Source organism: Bos taurus, chromosome 6, assembly GCF_002263795.3.
Source record: "Bos taurus isolate L1 Dominette 01449 registration number 42190680 breed Hereford chromosome 6, ARS-UCD2.0, whole genome shotgun sequence".
NCBI lineage: Eukaryota > Metazoa > Chordata > Mammalia > Artiodactyla > Bovidae > Bos > Bos taurus.
In genome coordinates, this window is record NC_037333.1 from 25,191,770 (window position 1) to 25,207,729 (window position 15,960).

Here is a 15,960-nt window from a genome sequence, read left to right on the forward strand (position 1 = left end):
CATATACATATATATATACTTGGATTTTTATGTTGGAATAAAGACTTTTTAAAAGAATTTTACACAGTAGATTTAGACATAAAGATATGACACATGCATTTCCTACACTAATATTAATTTTATGGATAGCCTTTAACACGTAACCATTTTTTTTTTTGGATTCAAATGTAAATATTTTTAAAAAGCACTTGTTCCAAGATAAGTTGAATTAGGTTTTGAAAACAGCTCATTGCATAATGTAAGTTACTTGATTAGGAAAGAAATAGTGAAAGGGAGGATACAAGGGAGGAGTGCATTTTAAATGATTAAGAATCATTTTATAACTAGATGAAACTGAAAAGCATAGTATAAGAGACTTGTCAGCATACATGAATATTTCAGGAAAATATGTCTTTTTATAATACTATTTCCAAATTGGGAAAGGAGTATGTCAAGGCTGTATATCGTCACTCTGCTTATTTAACCTATATGCAGAGTACATCATGAGAAATGCTGGGCTGGATGAAGCACAAGCTGGAATCAGGATTGCCGGGAGAAATATCAATAACCTCAGATATGCAGATGACACCACCTTTATGGCAGAAAGTGAAGAACTAAAGAGCTTTTTGATGAAAGTGAAAGAGGAGAGTGAAAAAGTTGGCTTAAAACTCAACATTCAGAAAACTCAGATCATGGCATCTGGTCCCATCACTTCATAGCAAATAGATGGGGAAACAGTGGAAACAATGACAGACTTTATTTTGGGGGGCTCCAAAATCATTGCAGATGGTGACTGCAGCCATGAAATTAAAAGACGCTTACTCATTGGAAGGAAAGTTATGACCAACTGAGACAGCATTTTAAAAAGCAGAGATATTACTTTGCCAACAAAGGTCCATATACTCAAAGTTATGGTTTTTCCAGTAGTCACGTGTGGATGTGAGAGTTGGACTATAAAGAAAGCTGAGTGTCAAAGAATTGATACTTTTGAACTGTGGTGTTGTAGAAGACTCTTGAGAGTCCCTTGGACTGCAAGGAGATCAAACCAGTCCATCCTATAGGAAATCAGTCCTTAATATTCATTGGAAGGACTGATGCCGAAGCTCCAGTACTTTGGTGACCTGATGCGAAGAACTGACTCCTTGGAAAAGACCCTGATGCTGGGAAAGATTGGAGGCAGGAGGAGAAGGGGACAACAGAGGATGAGTTGGTTGGCTGGCATCACTGACTCAATGGACATGAGTTTGAGTAAACTCTGGGAGTTGGTGATAAACAGGGAGGCCTGGCATGCTGCAGTCCATGGGGTTACAAAGAATCGGACAACTAAGCGACTGAACTGATAATACTATTAAACATACAAGTTCAGCTACAATCACAGTGTAATATATATATTACATATATATCCTAATAGTAATTTCAATAAAGCAGTCCCTATGTCCTGATTTGCTTAGTAATGACTCCATTTAACAAAATAATGTTTTTAATTGTATACATCTGTACTGGCATAGCTTGCTATATCTATTTACATTTTTGCTGTCTAGTTGCTAAGTCGTGTCCAACTCTTTGTGACCCCATGGCCCACCAGGCTTCTCTGTCCATGTCTCCAGGCAAGAATGAGTTGCCGTTTCCTTCTCCAGGGGATCTTCTTGACCCAGGGATTGAACTCACATCTCCTGTATTGCAGGTGGATTCTTTACCTCTGAGGCACTGGGGAAGCCCTGTATCTATATACACAATATACTTAAAATTCTTAATAAAATTTAAAGATTTTATAAAATGTTTTGTGGTGATTTTTTAAGAGGGTAGTTCTATTTATTATAAAACTTTTATTCTCTAAGGGTAAAGCATTAAGACATCTACATGAAACATGTGAAATACTTTGTAAGAAAAGTAAGTAATGTGGGTACAATAGAAATTGGAGGTTTCAGTATAAGGTTGCAATACAGCTTGTACATTCCTGCCTTGGAAGATTGCAAAAAGTCTAGGTACTTAAGAGTATTTACTTTTACATGATGAGTATTTCCCAATGGAAAGTGGCTTGAACCCAAGGGGTAAAATTTCTTTCCTTTGCGTTATTGATCTACACTTAATCTAGGTTTGAAAAACAAAGCAAAACAAAAAACAGCAGAAATAGCTAAAAAGGCATATTAAATTCCTTTGTGAAGTACCTTCATCATCAACTGTTTAGCAACGGCAATTCTCAAAGCACTTATAGTTACAATTTATTAGAAAATATATACATATACAAGCAATACACACACACACTCTCTCTCTACCTAAGAATCATTCAGAGACTTTCCTCATCCATTAGCAACATCTACAGTTACAACCCAAACACCTAATGAAGGAAAACTGATCCCCAAAAGCATTTTTAACCAGAAAAATACATAAAGTATATTAATGTTTATGACCCTTACCTCAAATTTTGAGAAAACTTGTTACACAAGGATATCTAAAGTTATATACAAGTATAATTACATCAGAAGAAATGAATCTAAAAAGGAATAAACATTTATCTCTCTCAGACCAGCTTTTTAAATGAACTCCACTTTATGCCTAGAGTTTCTTATAAATTTTATTTTTTAAAATGTTGTATATGTCACAATTTTATATTTTTAGTGCTTATTATGAAACTTTGTGAAATCGTTTCTTACTTCTGAGCTCACCATGGCCAAACAGAAAAACCTTCTTCAGTCTTCGCAGGGAAACCTGCCTATGAGCAGTTTTTCATATCACAGAAAATGCTGGTCCTAAGGAGAAATCCGGAGAAGGCAATGGCACCCCACTCCAGCACTCTTGCCCGGAAAATCCCATGGACGGAGGAGCCTGGTGGGCTTCAGTCCATGGGGTTGTGAAGAGTCAGACACGACTGAGTGACTTCACTTTCACTTTTCACTTTCCTGCATTGGAGAAGGAAATGGCAACCCACTCCAGTGTTCTTGCCTGGAGAATCCCAGGGACAGCGGAGCCTGGTGGGCTGCCATCTATGGGGTCGCACAGAATCGGACACGACTGAAGCGACTTAGCAGCAGCAGCAGCAAGGAGAGATCAGGAAACTCATAGTTTTTATGTATTTTTCATTTCTAATCAACAAAGCCATGAAGCAGTATCAAACTGAGTCCTTGGCTGTTAAATCAGAGGATTAAAGAAATAACTATAAGAATGTTAAATAAACATCCAACTTCTTGTTTAAAAAATAATCTACAATTTTATCTACTTAAATCATGAATGAAAGGTATGAATTTATTATGCAATTTTTCTTTTCATTTCAACCACATACCAAGCAATGAGTTAGGTAAACACGTAGCTCATGGTGGTGAGTAAAACAGATGTAGCCTCTGCCCTCACAGAGCATAGAGTGTAGCAAGACACCCACTTAATAAGAAAGTAAATAAACATACAAATATATCACTTAAACACATGATGTGTTAAGTAGGGCAGTGACTAAAGCACTGTGTTAGAGAAAAAAAATGGAAGGAAGGAATCTTCCAACTTTCTATAACGTGTCTTAGAAGGCCGTTCTGAGAAGGTGCAATTTAAGCTCACATCTGATGAGCTGGAACAGGCCCCATGAAGAGAGGGGCAGAATTCTCCCAGTTGGAGGAACCACATATCCAAAGGCCAGTAATCTGGAAAAGTTGACCATCTCCTACTGGGAACTTAGAACAGGTTAGAATGGCCTCAAAACATTAATAATATTCTAAATGCTGATTCCTTATGAAGACTTTTATATATTTATCTCAATAGTCAGCTTTTATATGCACTTGTCCAGAAAAGAACGTGCTTTAGTTATTACCAAGATTAACATCAAATGATTTTTATTTAGAAGAAGAAAATGGCTATGCTGCTGCTGCTGCTAAGTCGCTTCAGTCGTGTCTGACTCTTCGAGACCCCATGGACTGCAGCCTATCAGGCTCCTCCATCCATGAGATTTTCCAGGCAAGAGTACTGGAGTGGGTTGCCATTGCCTTCTCCAGAAAATGGCTGTAGATGGATAGATATAGCTTTCCCAGGAATACTCTTTCCCCCATGACCTTAACTCCAACCTACAAAATTCTTCCCATCAGAATTTTCTTTATTTCTCACTCCTCTCTGTATCAAAAAGTTTTTCTATTCCTCTGTAACAATTAGCTGACTGAGGCCTCATAAACTAGCTTGCCATATTCACCTCCTTCATGGATATCTATTTTATTCATCTTCTTGTTTCTGACTCCCTCATAGAACTGGATTCCCTTCACCAATCAGCCTTAGATTCCTGTAATTCTTTCCACCACTCTTCTGACATTGCCAGTCACCCAACAGGCTACAGAAAAGTGAAGTATGTCTTTTCTGTGAGAATTCAACGCACTACACATGCAAAGTTTTAGAAGATACTGTGCTAAAATTTTTTTCTTGAAACAGTGCCTAGTAAAACATTCTATGCCCAATGAACACTACGCAGACATTACTGACTGATTCAACAATTAAGTTGAGAGGATTATATATTTCTGGCTGTGTCAAATGTCCAACTAAATACATCATCATGCTAGTCAAAGAATTAAAGTAGCAACTACTCTTTCAAGTAGTCAAATATTTAATTGCAAATTTGGATTTATTTTTCTCTCCTGTAAATGAATAAGACTAATTTAAAAGTCAAGTCAACATTTTAATTAGAAAAGTTTTTTGGATTTGCAATTGCACATTTGGAGAAAAATTCTTTTAGCTTGTTTAGCATTTTATGTTTCAATGCAAATTTTGTCAAAGAACCAAATCTTTCACAATGACCTGGAATGCCTTAAATATAGTATGCTTCATTCAGCATAGCCTTGTGTAAAACAAACTTTCCTACCAAAAACCCATGAAGTACAAATACTGTACTATGACTGTAGATTACACAGGTTTAGTCAAAAGCATGATGTGGTAACCTGATTCAGAAGGTCTGGGTTTGAAACTCAGTACCTGTTTCCTGAGGTCCCACCTAGCTCTAACTTTCAAAAGCTGTAATAGGAATGATGGCTCTTGGTTTCTCTTTACTTTGGAAAAGATGACTGAAGAACACCTCCTCAGGAATGAAGGGAGCTAAAGCCATCTTAAAGGAGATCAGTCCTGGGTGTTCATTGGAAGGACTGATGCTGAGGCCAAAACTCCAATACTTTGGCCACCTCATGTGAAGAGTTGACTCATTGGAAAAGACTCTGATGCTGGGAGGGATTAGGGGCAGGAGGAGAAGGGGACGACAGAGGATGAGATGGCTGGATGGCATCATCGACTTGATGCACATGAGTTTGGGTGAACTTTGTGAGTTGGTGATGGACAGGGAGGCCTGGCATGCCGCGATTCACGGGGTTGCAAAGAGTCAGACACGACTGAGGGACTTAACTGAACTGAAAGCACTTTCAGCTTATTTTTGCAAAATAGGGGACACATGCTAGTGAATTAATCGTGGCATCTGAAAATCAGGAAAAAAAAAGGCATTCCCCAGGAAACCACTGAAGGTTCTGGGGAACACTTGGCTGAATCTGAAAGAAATTCTTGAGTTTGATCAAGGAGAAAATAACTTGCAGCAGGGGCAGGAAAGAGGGGGAAGTGGGGTAGAGAAAGAGAGAACACAGTTTTCTCATCAGGAGCTCAGCCCTGGCACTACCAAGAGGCCCTATTTCACCTCTACCTGCTTCTAGAAGCTTGGTATGGCAGAATTCTAGCCTAATCTGGCTGTTGTCCCTTTGAAACAAATTATCATCATAACATGTCATTTTGTAAGAATGCCAATTTCTCCAAATTCTACAGTTCATCTTGTGTGAAGGATATTAATATCTATCTTTTTCTTTTCGTTGCTTTGAATATCTCAGTTCATCCAAATGATTTCCTCTAATTATAGTCAGAGTAAAAGTGAAGAAACTGGGTAACTTCCCTACACTGGATGTATATTTCAGAGGCTCAACTGGCCCCCAGCCACTAGACTTAGGACTTTCACAGAAGAGATCAAGCACGCTCCTTTGGTGTCAGTGCAGCAGGCAATGCTTGTAGGAACAGCAACAGGCCCTGAAAGAAAACACCTAGCCATCCCCAGAAGTCTCCACACCACACTTAGGAGGCCTCCCACATGAGGTCTCTCCCCTTTTAACCAATAATATTTTTCTCTTTTTTAAAATTTACACAAGGAAATATCTCTGAGCGTCTATATCCCGATTACTTTACCCCGAGACTAGCCCGGCATTTTGACTGCACCCATATGGGTTGTCTCTCCACCTCCTGGAAATAACCACCTCACTATTCCAGGGGCAATGCAAACTAGCATGGCCAAAACTAAACCCTTAGTATCTCCAAAGTTGATCTGCCTCCTGGTTCCTCACTTCGGTCTGTGGCCCTACCATCCACTCAAACTCAAAAGCCAGGCCCCTTGCTAGAATATTCCCTTTCCACCAGCTTCCACAGCAAATGATTTATTAAGACCTCTTGATTTTACCTCCGAAACCACGAACCAATCAATTCCCTTGCCCTCTTCCCTACTACCAAGTTTCCCCAGTTTGTGATTTGTTCCCTCATCTCTTGCCCAAATTCCTACAACAAACATCAACACAAGTGCCTGCCTATTACAGTACAGCTTTGAACAGACTTGTTCAAATCCTCCAAGTCTATCCACAGGAAGGCCCACAATGAGCACTCTTTTTCTGTTCTTTAAAATACCAAAAAGGCTTTTGAGAGCAAAGTAGGAAGTGGCACCAACCTCCTTGTACTACATTCTCTTACCTGAGGCTCAGAGCAGGATATTTCCCAGCCTCCGCATGGACAGGAAGTGCAGGGTGGAGACTGAAGGCCTGTTCACTGTGGAGCAGCTCGGCTTCCGCCCTGGTTGACTCCTGTTAGGCGAGTGTGAGAGGAATAGACATCACCTGAAAAGGGTGGGGAGAATGCCAAGCTCAGGTGCACTCTATTGACAGACCTCGTTGATGTGAGAACTTCCTATCAGAGCAAGAACTTACTGCTCCCTTTCTCTTAAAAAGTAGATTTATCTTTCACTGGTTTATTTCCCCTGAAAACCAAGATTGAGGATTCTGAGTCTAAATACCATGGACTTAACTGCTTTTTCTTTTACCAAAAACAAGTTTAGTGATACTTTGGGAATCATGGCATTGTTTTAGTTAGATTTACTGAGTTTGGGTTTGTTGTTGTTGTTTTGATGTAAGCCATTTAATACCATTTCTGTTTTATGTTTTTGGGTTTTTTGTCCAGGAGGTATGTGGGATCTTAGGTCCCTGGCCAGGCATCAAACCTGTACACCCAGTATTGGAAGGTGAAGTCTTAACCACTGGACCACCAGCGAAGTCACTGATTTACTGAGTTTTTAAGTGTACGTTTTTTGAGTCAGCCCTCCATATCCTTGGATGTCAAACATGTGGATATGGAAGGAAGATGATGGAATCTGAGCATTCACAGTGGGTACTGGAACTAATTGCACATGGATATCAAGGGATGAATGTACTCAACCAAAACACAGTATGTGTAACTTCATTTTCCCTAATCTTTGGGAAATTACCTACTTAAAGAGAAATGTTTTGATATCCTATTATCTTCCTCTAAGGTAGTTACAGAGAGAGCTTTGGGAAATTCCCTACACCCTGCCTCTTGTCTTATTCCCCTCAGAATTGTCTTTCCCACCATCTCCAGAATGAGATAGCCAAGGAGCAAATCTGAACAAGCCGCTCCTTTACTTACAAGTGACTCCAGAACTTCACTTTGCTTCTTGGACATGAACACGAGTCTAAGGCCCTTCCTGAAGGGTCCTCCCTCTCACCACACTCAGGCAACACTAAAATGCTTGGGTTTCTTCTGCACTCACCGTGTTTGGCTGTCTTTTTCCTGCTTGCTTTCTCTCTTGCTATTCCTATTCCTAGACTATTCCCCCAATTTTCTCCCTCGTCTTAGCAAATTCCTGCATCTCCTTTAGGATTCATTTTAGTCTTCACTCCTCAAGAACACTCCCTCTGACCTCATCGCCTGTCTGCTCTCTCAATAGCCTAAGTGTGAGTTGGTCATTCTGTGTGCCATGTTAGATTGTCATATTCTGTGTGTGTTTGTTTCCTCACAAGTCTCTGTGTCTGTCTTCAGCTGCCAAAGGAGAGGTTAACAAGAACAGACATACAATAGTGTTTCTTAAAAAATGCATACAGATTCTTAAATAAAAGTATAAAAAAAAGATCCCCTGAGGACTGGTTTCCTCTGGACTTGGAAAGAGGCTGAAATTGGCACTGTCTAGGCCAAAGAGTTATGAGCAAGTTCATAGTTAAAATAGGAAGAAAAATCAGAAACCACTGCTCCCTTTTACATGTACCTTGGGACACTTTTTCAACTGCCTTGTTCATTTCTCTCTTGTAGTAGAGTTGGGGAAAATGAAGCAACAGCTGAATATTTTGTGCTTGATGAAAACACCAAAATGAAATGCTGGATCACCATGTGACTTGAACAAAGCACATCTTTCCATGTTTATCATGCCTGATTTAGGGATTGCTTCACAAATGAGAGGGAATGTACAGAAAATTATTTGTTAATCAGTATATAAATAATTTTCCAGTTTACAAATGATTTTGAAAACTTAGGAAGCTATTGGGGAAAGTCTTTCTTTTATACTTTATTTACCTTTATTAATATTAGCTCAATCCCACTGAATTGACCCCATTCTCCTATTTTATGTTCTTCAAACCTCCTACCCCTACATTTCCTCACCTATGTTCTAAACCAATAAGCGTAGGTTGAAATGACATTTTTCGTTCAGTGATCTCTAAGTGTTTACCTTGGTTGTTACTAACATTTTCATGTCATATTCTGGTCTTTCTTCCACAGGTTGGTGAATTTCTAACCCAGGAAGCCAGAAACTGGAATTTTCATCACAGTCATATTCACATTGAATCGCTGCTGCTTATTGACTTGTTTGGTAATTAACTTGAGGGCAAGACCAATGTCAGTCAGGAACCTAGCAGGAAATAGTAAACTTAATCAAACTAGAGTTTAATTGAAGAAAGTTTAAGAAGGGTTTTTTTTTTTTTTCCTTTTTCTTTTAAGAACTGTAGGCAGTGTGGGTCATTCCAACAAGGGGTGATGAAGTATTCAAAGTCTTATTACAGTGGGAAACTGGTATCACTTCCAGGCCTGAAGGGCAAGGGCAGGGAAGAGTTACCAGAAGCCAGCAAGAGCTGGAGACATAGCAGACGGGCTGCCTGACAGGAGCAGTGGCCAAGAGCAGAAGAAACAGTCCCTGCCCAACCAGGATGGGTGATGAGGAAGACAGGAAAGAAATATCCCAGTCTTTCTGTCCTTCACCCTTGATCATCTGCTGGTAACCTCTTTGACCTGACCCAGCCAGAATCCATAGGCCAGGGAGGCCTGTTGTTCCAGCTGTTGGGATCAGCCTCCTGAGAGCACAGAGCAGGACAGAGAATGATCTGAAGGTCAGGCAGGGTATCACAAGCATGGGGCATCTACCTCACTCTTCTTTCTCTCCCCAGTACCTGGCACAGTGCTTGTCGCCTAGGTCTCAATATAACTGAAAGTAGGGTCTGGCTACTTGCCACTCAAAAACCAATAAAGAGGCAAGGCTGGTGGAAAGGAAAGTTTGCTTTATTTCAGGATGGGGACGAGGGGGAAGCAGACTCCTATCCAAAAACTGATTCCCCCCTCTACTGCCAATCAGTGGGCAAGAGCTTTTATAGACAGAGGGAAGGGGCTACATTCAGAAACAGCACGGTCATCTTGGACAGTCATTTTGAAATTGGTCATCAGTGGTCTGATAAGCATCATCTTGATTGCTTAAAGTAGAGTTAATCTTCAGTTCCATGGTCAGCTTTTTCCCATTTTCTTGAGGCCAGTTCTTGGAAGTATGGCAGCTTATGTCATGGCTATAGTCTAGTCATCATGTAGTTAACTTCTTCCTCCTGGTGGAGGTTTCAGTATCTAATAGACAAGTCACAGGACATGGCTCAGAATATTATCTATAGCCCTTGAGGAGATCCTTAACTATGTTTAATGAGTAAACTATTTTTATTTGGTCTTATTGGACTGTTTCCCTTTGTTTCTGCATTTTCTCACATCTCTGACTAAACTTATTCCTTGCCTAAATATTTTTCAGACAAAAGGCAGGCTGAGGACATGGTAGGGAAGCACCATAGGGTTTCACCAATAAATATTTAGTAAATAAATGACTCCCTCTGGAATTATTCAGAGACAACCTAAGCTGATCCAAAAGTGACTGAGAATTTCTCATGAAATTACTTACCAACCAAAGACTTGGATGATTTGACCATAGTGCTCCTTCATATTACTAGTGGGTCTCTGATGATTCACAACTGTTCCCCTTACACTATTGTAACCCTCTCATGGACTTTAGGTTTTACAACAATTTGTTTACCAAACATAATTTTAAAGCAGTTATTATCAATAAAAACCATACATTGTCACCAGGTTCTTATCAGCATAAGATATCTAAGGTTACCACACTGAGTTTACATAGCCCAACTGAAAGAAAAGCAATTTGACCTCTTAGCAGTCTTATTAAGAAAAGATGTATGCTTCTTTAATATCCTAAGTAGCTCTTTGCCCCCATTAGTCCATTCACATAGTTCCAGGATCTCTAAGATGGAGAGCCAATAGATTGTCTTGAAATTTGATAAAATGGTGTTCTAGGGAGAAATTAAAGCCAGCATGAAATCTGCAATTGACTTTGTGACCACCATCCTCCCCTTTTATGATATGAATATATGATGTATTTCTATATATAAATTTTTTTTCAGAGATATAGAATAATGCAGTGCTTAAAAGAAGATTTGTGTCTTGACAAGACAAAGTACTGGGACAGAAGAAACCATTTTCTCTGCTATATTAACCTACAAATCTATGAAACACACCTAGGTCTCTGAACAGGACATCTGCCTCCACAGCTTCTCCAATCATCCCCACCATTCATTGTGTCACTGGATCTGTCTTATGTAACAGTTTCTTTCTCTATGTAAGGGGAATAAAAATCTTATTCTTTGAGAACCAAGGTTAGAATTCTATGTATATTTAGCGGCACTACTCTTGGTATCAGCCTCAGGCTAATTCTTTCACATAAGACACTTTTGAAATTCTGGGCAGATATAAAGACTACACTCAATTATCAGTGTCCTTTAGCTATTACAGGCTCAAGATGCAGTAACAGAATTTGCAATTTGTTTCAAAGCTAGTATTGGCTGGCTTCTCTCTTGAACTTTGAAACAAAAACCAGTTTTAGGGAGAATCAAGGACATAATTATTGTCATCATTAACAATTAACTTTTAAAAAAACATTATGTAACTTTAAAGGTCACTTTCTGTTTACAGTTATTACAAAATATTGGCTATATTCCCCATGTTGTGCAAAACATCTTTGATCCTATCTTACATCCAGTAATTTGTACCTCCCTCTCCCCCACCCCTAAATTTCCCTTCCTACACCCTCCCCACTGGTAACCACTAGTTTGCTCTCTATCTCTTCATTAACAATCAACTTTTAATGGCTAATCCTATGTATAATTCATTCACCTTTCATCTACCCAAAGTTCAGAAATGCAGTAGAAATCACCAGAACAAATTTTGCTCAATTTTAGCAAGTGTTCTCAAAGGGAAAAATGAAGCCTGCCAGTCAGAGATCCTTTGAAAGAAGGGCCTTCTCTGTAGACCGAGTATTCCCTAGGTGGTATGTGGGATTCAAGAAAACCTAAGAGCAGCTTTCCTTTCAACTGTATAGAACTGAAGTCATGTTATAGTTCAGGAATAGTGAAAGAAGTGTCCTAGAAGTGACTGCAATGGTCTCCATTGGTGTGGCCTTGGTCTCGGGAGGGCCAAAGGGGTCACTTCGCTTGGTCACAGTGGAAGAGGGACATGTGCTCACTGTGTATATGAGTGCCTTGGGTCCTTTCTGGCTTCAGCTGCCTACCATGTGGCAAAAAGAGACTGTGATAAAAAATCCAAATTGGCCTTTTTTTTTTTTTTTTAATAGACTTGTACACAACAAACAAGTTAGCTTTCTCCTGGCTAAGAACATGGATTTCATTAAGTAAGGAGGAGTTCCCTGGGATCGGGGGGATGGAACTAGGGGAGGCATTGCCCTTCTGAGAACTCAGGGACATACAGGAGATACACACACAACTCTGTGTCAGGGTGAAGGATCCTTTCCATTGGCCTTTGAGCTTTTGAATGCTTCTTACTTTGATGCCCCTGTGTAGCAATGGAGAGAGAGAGTGAGACTGCATCCTGGCTCATCTCAGTATTTGTTCATTATTACTGTGAATGAGGGGAGGGCTGATCAGTGCAGCTCTGAGAGCTGGGGCAAGAAGGTAGGAGAACCTGCCTTGTTTATTGTATGCTTAGGATATAGTCCATGGAGCATTCAGCCCTCAAGAGGCCCTTTTGGGTGAATAAATATTTCAAAGGACTTCACCCCAGTTCTACCTGTAAAGCATTTCTAGTTCCATCCTACATATTTTTTTTTTTTTTACTTTACAATATTGTATTGGTTCTGCCACACATCAACATGAATCCACCACGGGCATACACGTGTTCCCCATGCTGAACCCCCCTCCCACTTCCCTCCCCGTACCATCCCTCCGAGTCATCCCAGTGCACCAGCCCCAAGCATCCTGTATCAAACCTGGATAGGTGATTCATTTCTTATATGATATTATACATGTTTCAGTGCCATTCCCCCAAATCGTCCCACCCTCTCCCTCTCTCACAGAGTCTAAAAGACTGTTCTATACATCTGTGTCTCTTTTGCTGTCTTGCATACAGGGTTATCGTTACCATCTTTCTAAATTCCATATATATGCATTAGTATACTGTATTGGTGTTTTTCTTTCTGGCTTACTTCACTCTGTATAATAGGCCCCAGATTCATCCACCTCATTAGAACTGATTCAAATGTATTCTTTTTAATGGCTGAGTAATACTCCATTGTGTATATGTACCACTGCTTTCTTATCCATTCATCTGCTGATGGACATCTAGGTTGCTTCCATGTCCTGGCTATTATAAACAGTGCTGCAATGAACATTGGGGTACACGTGTCTCTTTCAATTCTGGTTTCCTCGGTGTGTATGCACAGCAGTGGGATTGCTGGGTCATATGGCAGTTCTATTTATCCAGTTTTTTAAGGAATCTCCACACTGTTCTCCATAGTGGCTGGACTAGTTTGCATTCCCACCAACAGTGTAAGAGAGTTCCCTTTTCTCCACACCCTCTCCAACATTTATTGCTTGTAGACTTTTGGATCGCAGCCATTCTGACTGGCGTGAAATGGTACCTCATTGTGGTTTTGATTTGCATTTCTCTGATAATGAGTGATGTTGACCATCTTTTCATGTGTTTGTTAGCCATCTATATGTCTTCTTTGGAGAAATGTCTGTTTAGTTCTTTGGCCCATTTTTTGATTGGGTCGTTTCTTTTTCTGGTACTGAGCTGTATGAGTTGCTTGTATATTTTTGAGGTTAGTTGTTTGTTAGTTGCTTCATTTGCTATTATTTTCTCCCATTCTGAAGGCTGTCTTTTCACCTTGCTTATAGTTTCCTTTGATGTGCAGAAGCTTTTAATTTTAATTAGGTCCCATTTGTTTATTTTTGCTTTTATTCCCAGTATTCTGGGAGGTGGGTCAGAGAGGATCCTGCTGTGATTTATGTCAGAGAGTGTTTTGTCTATGTTCTCCTCTAAGAGTTTTATAGTTTCTGGTCTTACATTTAGATCTTTAATCCATTTTGAGTTTATTTTTGTGTATGGTGTTAGAAAGTGTTCTGGTTTCATTCTTTTCCAAGTGGTTGACCAGTTTTCCCAGCACCATTGTTAAAGAGATTATTCTTCTCCATTGTATATTCTTGCCTCCTTTGTCAAAGATAAGCTGTCCATACGTGCATGGATTTATCTCTGGGCTTTCAATTTTGTTCCATTGATCTATATTTCTGTCTTTGTGCCAGTACCATACTGTCTTGATGACTATGGCTTTGTAGTAAAGCCTGAAGTCAGGCAGGTTGATTCCCCCAGTTCCATTCTTCTTTCTCAAGATCGCTTTGGCTATTCGAGGTTTTTTGTATTTCCATACAAACTGTGAAATTATTTGTTCTAGCTCTGTGAAAAATACTGTTTGTGGCTTGATAAGGATTGCATTGAATCTATAGATTTCTTTGGGTAGTATACTCGTTTTCACTATATTGATTCTTCTGATCCATGAACATGGTATATTTCTCCATCTGTTAGTGTCCTCTTTGATTTCTTTCACCAGTGTTTTATAGTTTTCTATATATAGGTGTTTAGTTTCTTTAGGTAGATATATTCCTAAGTATTTTATTCTTTTCATTTGCAATAGTGAATGGAATTGTTTCCTTAATTTCTCTTTCTATTTTCTCATTATTAGTGTATAGAAATGCAAGGGATTTCTGTGTGTTGATTTTGTATCCTGCAACTTTACTATATTCATTGATTAGCTCTAGTAATTTTCTGGTGGAGTCTTTAGGGTTTTCTATGTAGAAGATCATGTCATCTGCAAACAGTGAGAGTTTTATTTGTTTTCCAATTTGGATTCCTTTTATTTCTTTTTCTGCTCTGATTGCTGTGGCCAAAACTTCCAAAACTATGTTGAATAGTCATGGTTAGACTGGGAACCCTTGTCTTGTTCCTGACTTTAGGGGAAATGCTTTCAATTTTTCACCATTGAGGATAATGTTTGCTGTGGGTTTGTCATAAATAGCTTTTATTATGTTAGGGTATGTTCCTTCTATTCCTGCTTTCTGGAGAGTTTTGATCATAAATGGATGTTAAATTTTGTCAAAGGCTTTCTCTGCATCTATTGATATAATTATATGGCTTTTATTTTTCAATTTGTTAATGTGGTGTATTACATTGATTGATTTGCAGATATTGAAGAATCCTTGCATCCCTGGGATAAAGCCCACTTGGTCATGGTGTATGATCTTTTTAATGTGTTGTTGGATTCTGATTGCTAGAATTTTGTTAAGGATTTTTGCATCTATGTTCATCAGTGATATTGGCCTGTAGTTTTTTTGTGGCATCTTTGTCAGGTTTTGGTATTAGGGTGATGGGGGCCTCATAGAATGAGTTTGGAAGTTTACCTTCCTCTGCAATTTTCTGGAAGAGTTTGAGTAGGATAGGTGTTAGCTCTTCTCTAAATTTTTGGTAGAATTCAGCTGTGAAGCCGTCTGGACCTGGGCTTTTGTTTGCTGGAAGATTTCTGATTACAGTTTCAATTTCCGTGCTTGTGATGGGTCTGTTAATATTTCCTATTTCTTCCTGGTCCATTTTGGAAAGTTGTACTTTTCTAAGAATTTGTCCATTTCTTGCACATTGTCCATTTTATTGGCGTATAATTATGGATAGTAGTCTCTTATGATCCTTTGTATTTCTGTGTTGTCTGTTGTGATCTCTCCATTTTCATTTATAATTTTATTGATTTGACTTTTCTCCCTTTGTTTCTTGATGAGTCTGGCTAATGGTTTGTTAATTTTATTTATCCTTTCAAAGAACCAGCTTTTGACTTTGTTGATTTTTGCTATGGTCTCTTTTGTTTCTTTTGCATTTATTTCTGCCCTTATTTTTAAGATTTCTTTCCTTCTACTAACCCTGGGGGTCTTCATTTCTTCCTTTCTAGTTGCTTTATGTGTGGAGTTAGGTTATTTATTTGACTTTTTTCTTGTTTCTTGAGGTATGCCTGTATTGCTATGAACTTTCCCCTCGGCACCCCTTTTACAGTGTCCCACAGGTTTTGGGTTGTTGTGCTTTCATTCTTTTTTGATTTCTTCTGTGATTTGTTGGTTATCAGCAGCGTGTTGTTCAACCTCCATATGTTGCAATTTTTAATGGTTTTTCTCCTGTAATTGAGATCTAATCTTACTGCACTGTGGTCAGAAAAGATGCCTGGAATGATTTCAAATTTTTTTAATTTACCAAGGCTCGATTTATGGCCCAGGATATGATCTATCCTGGAGA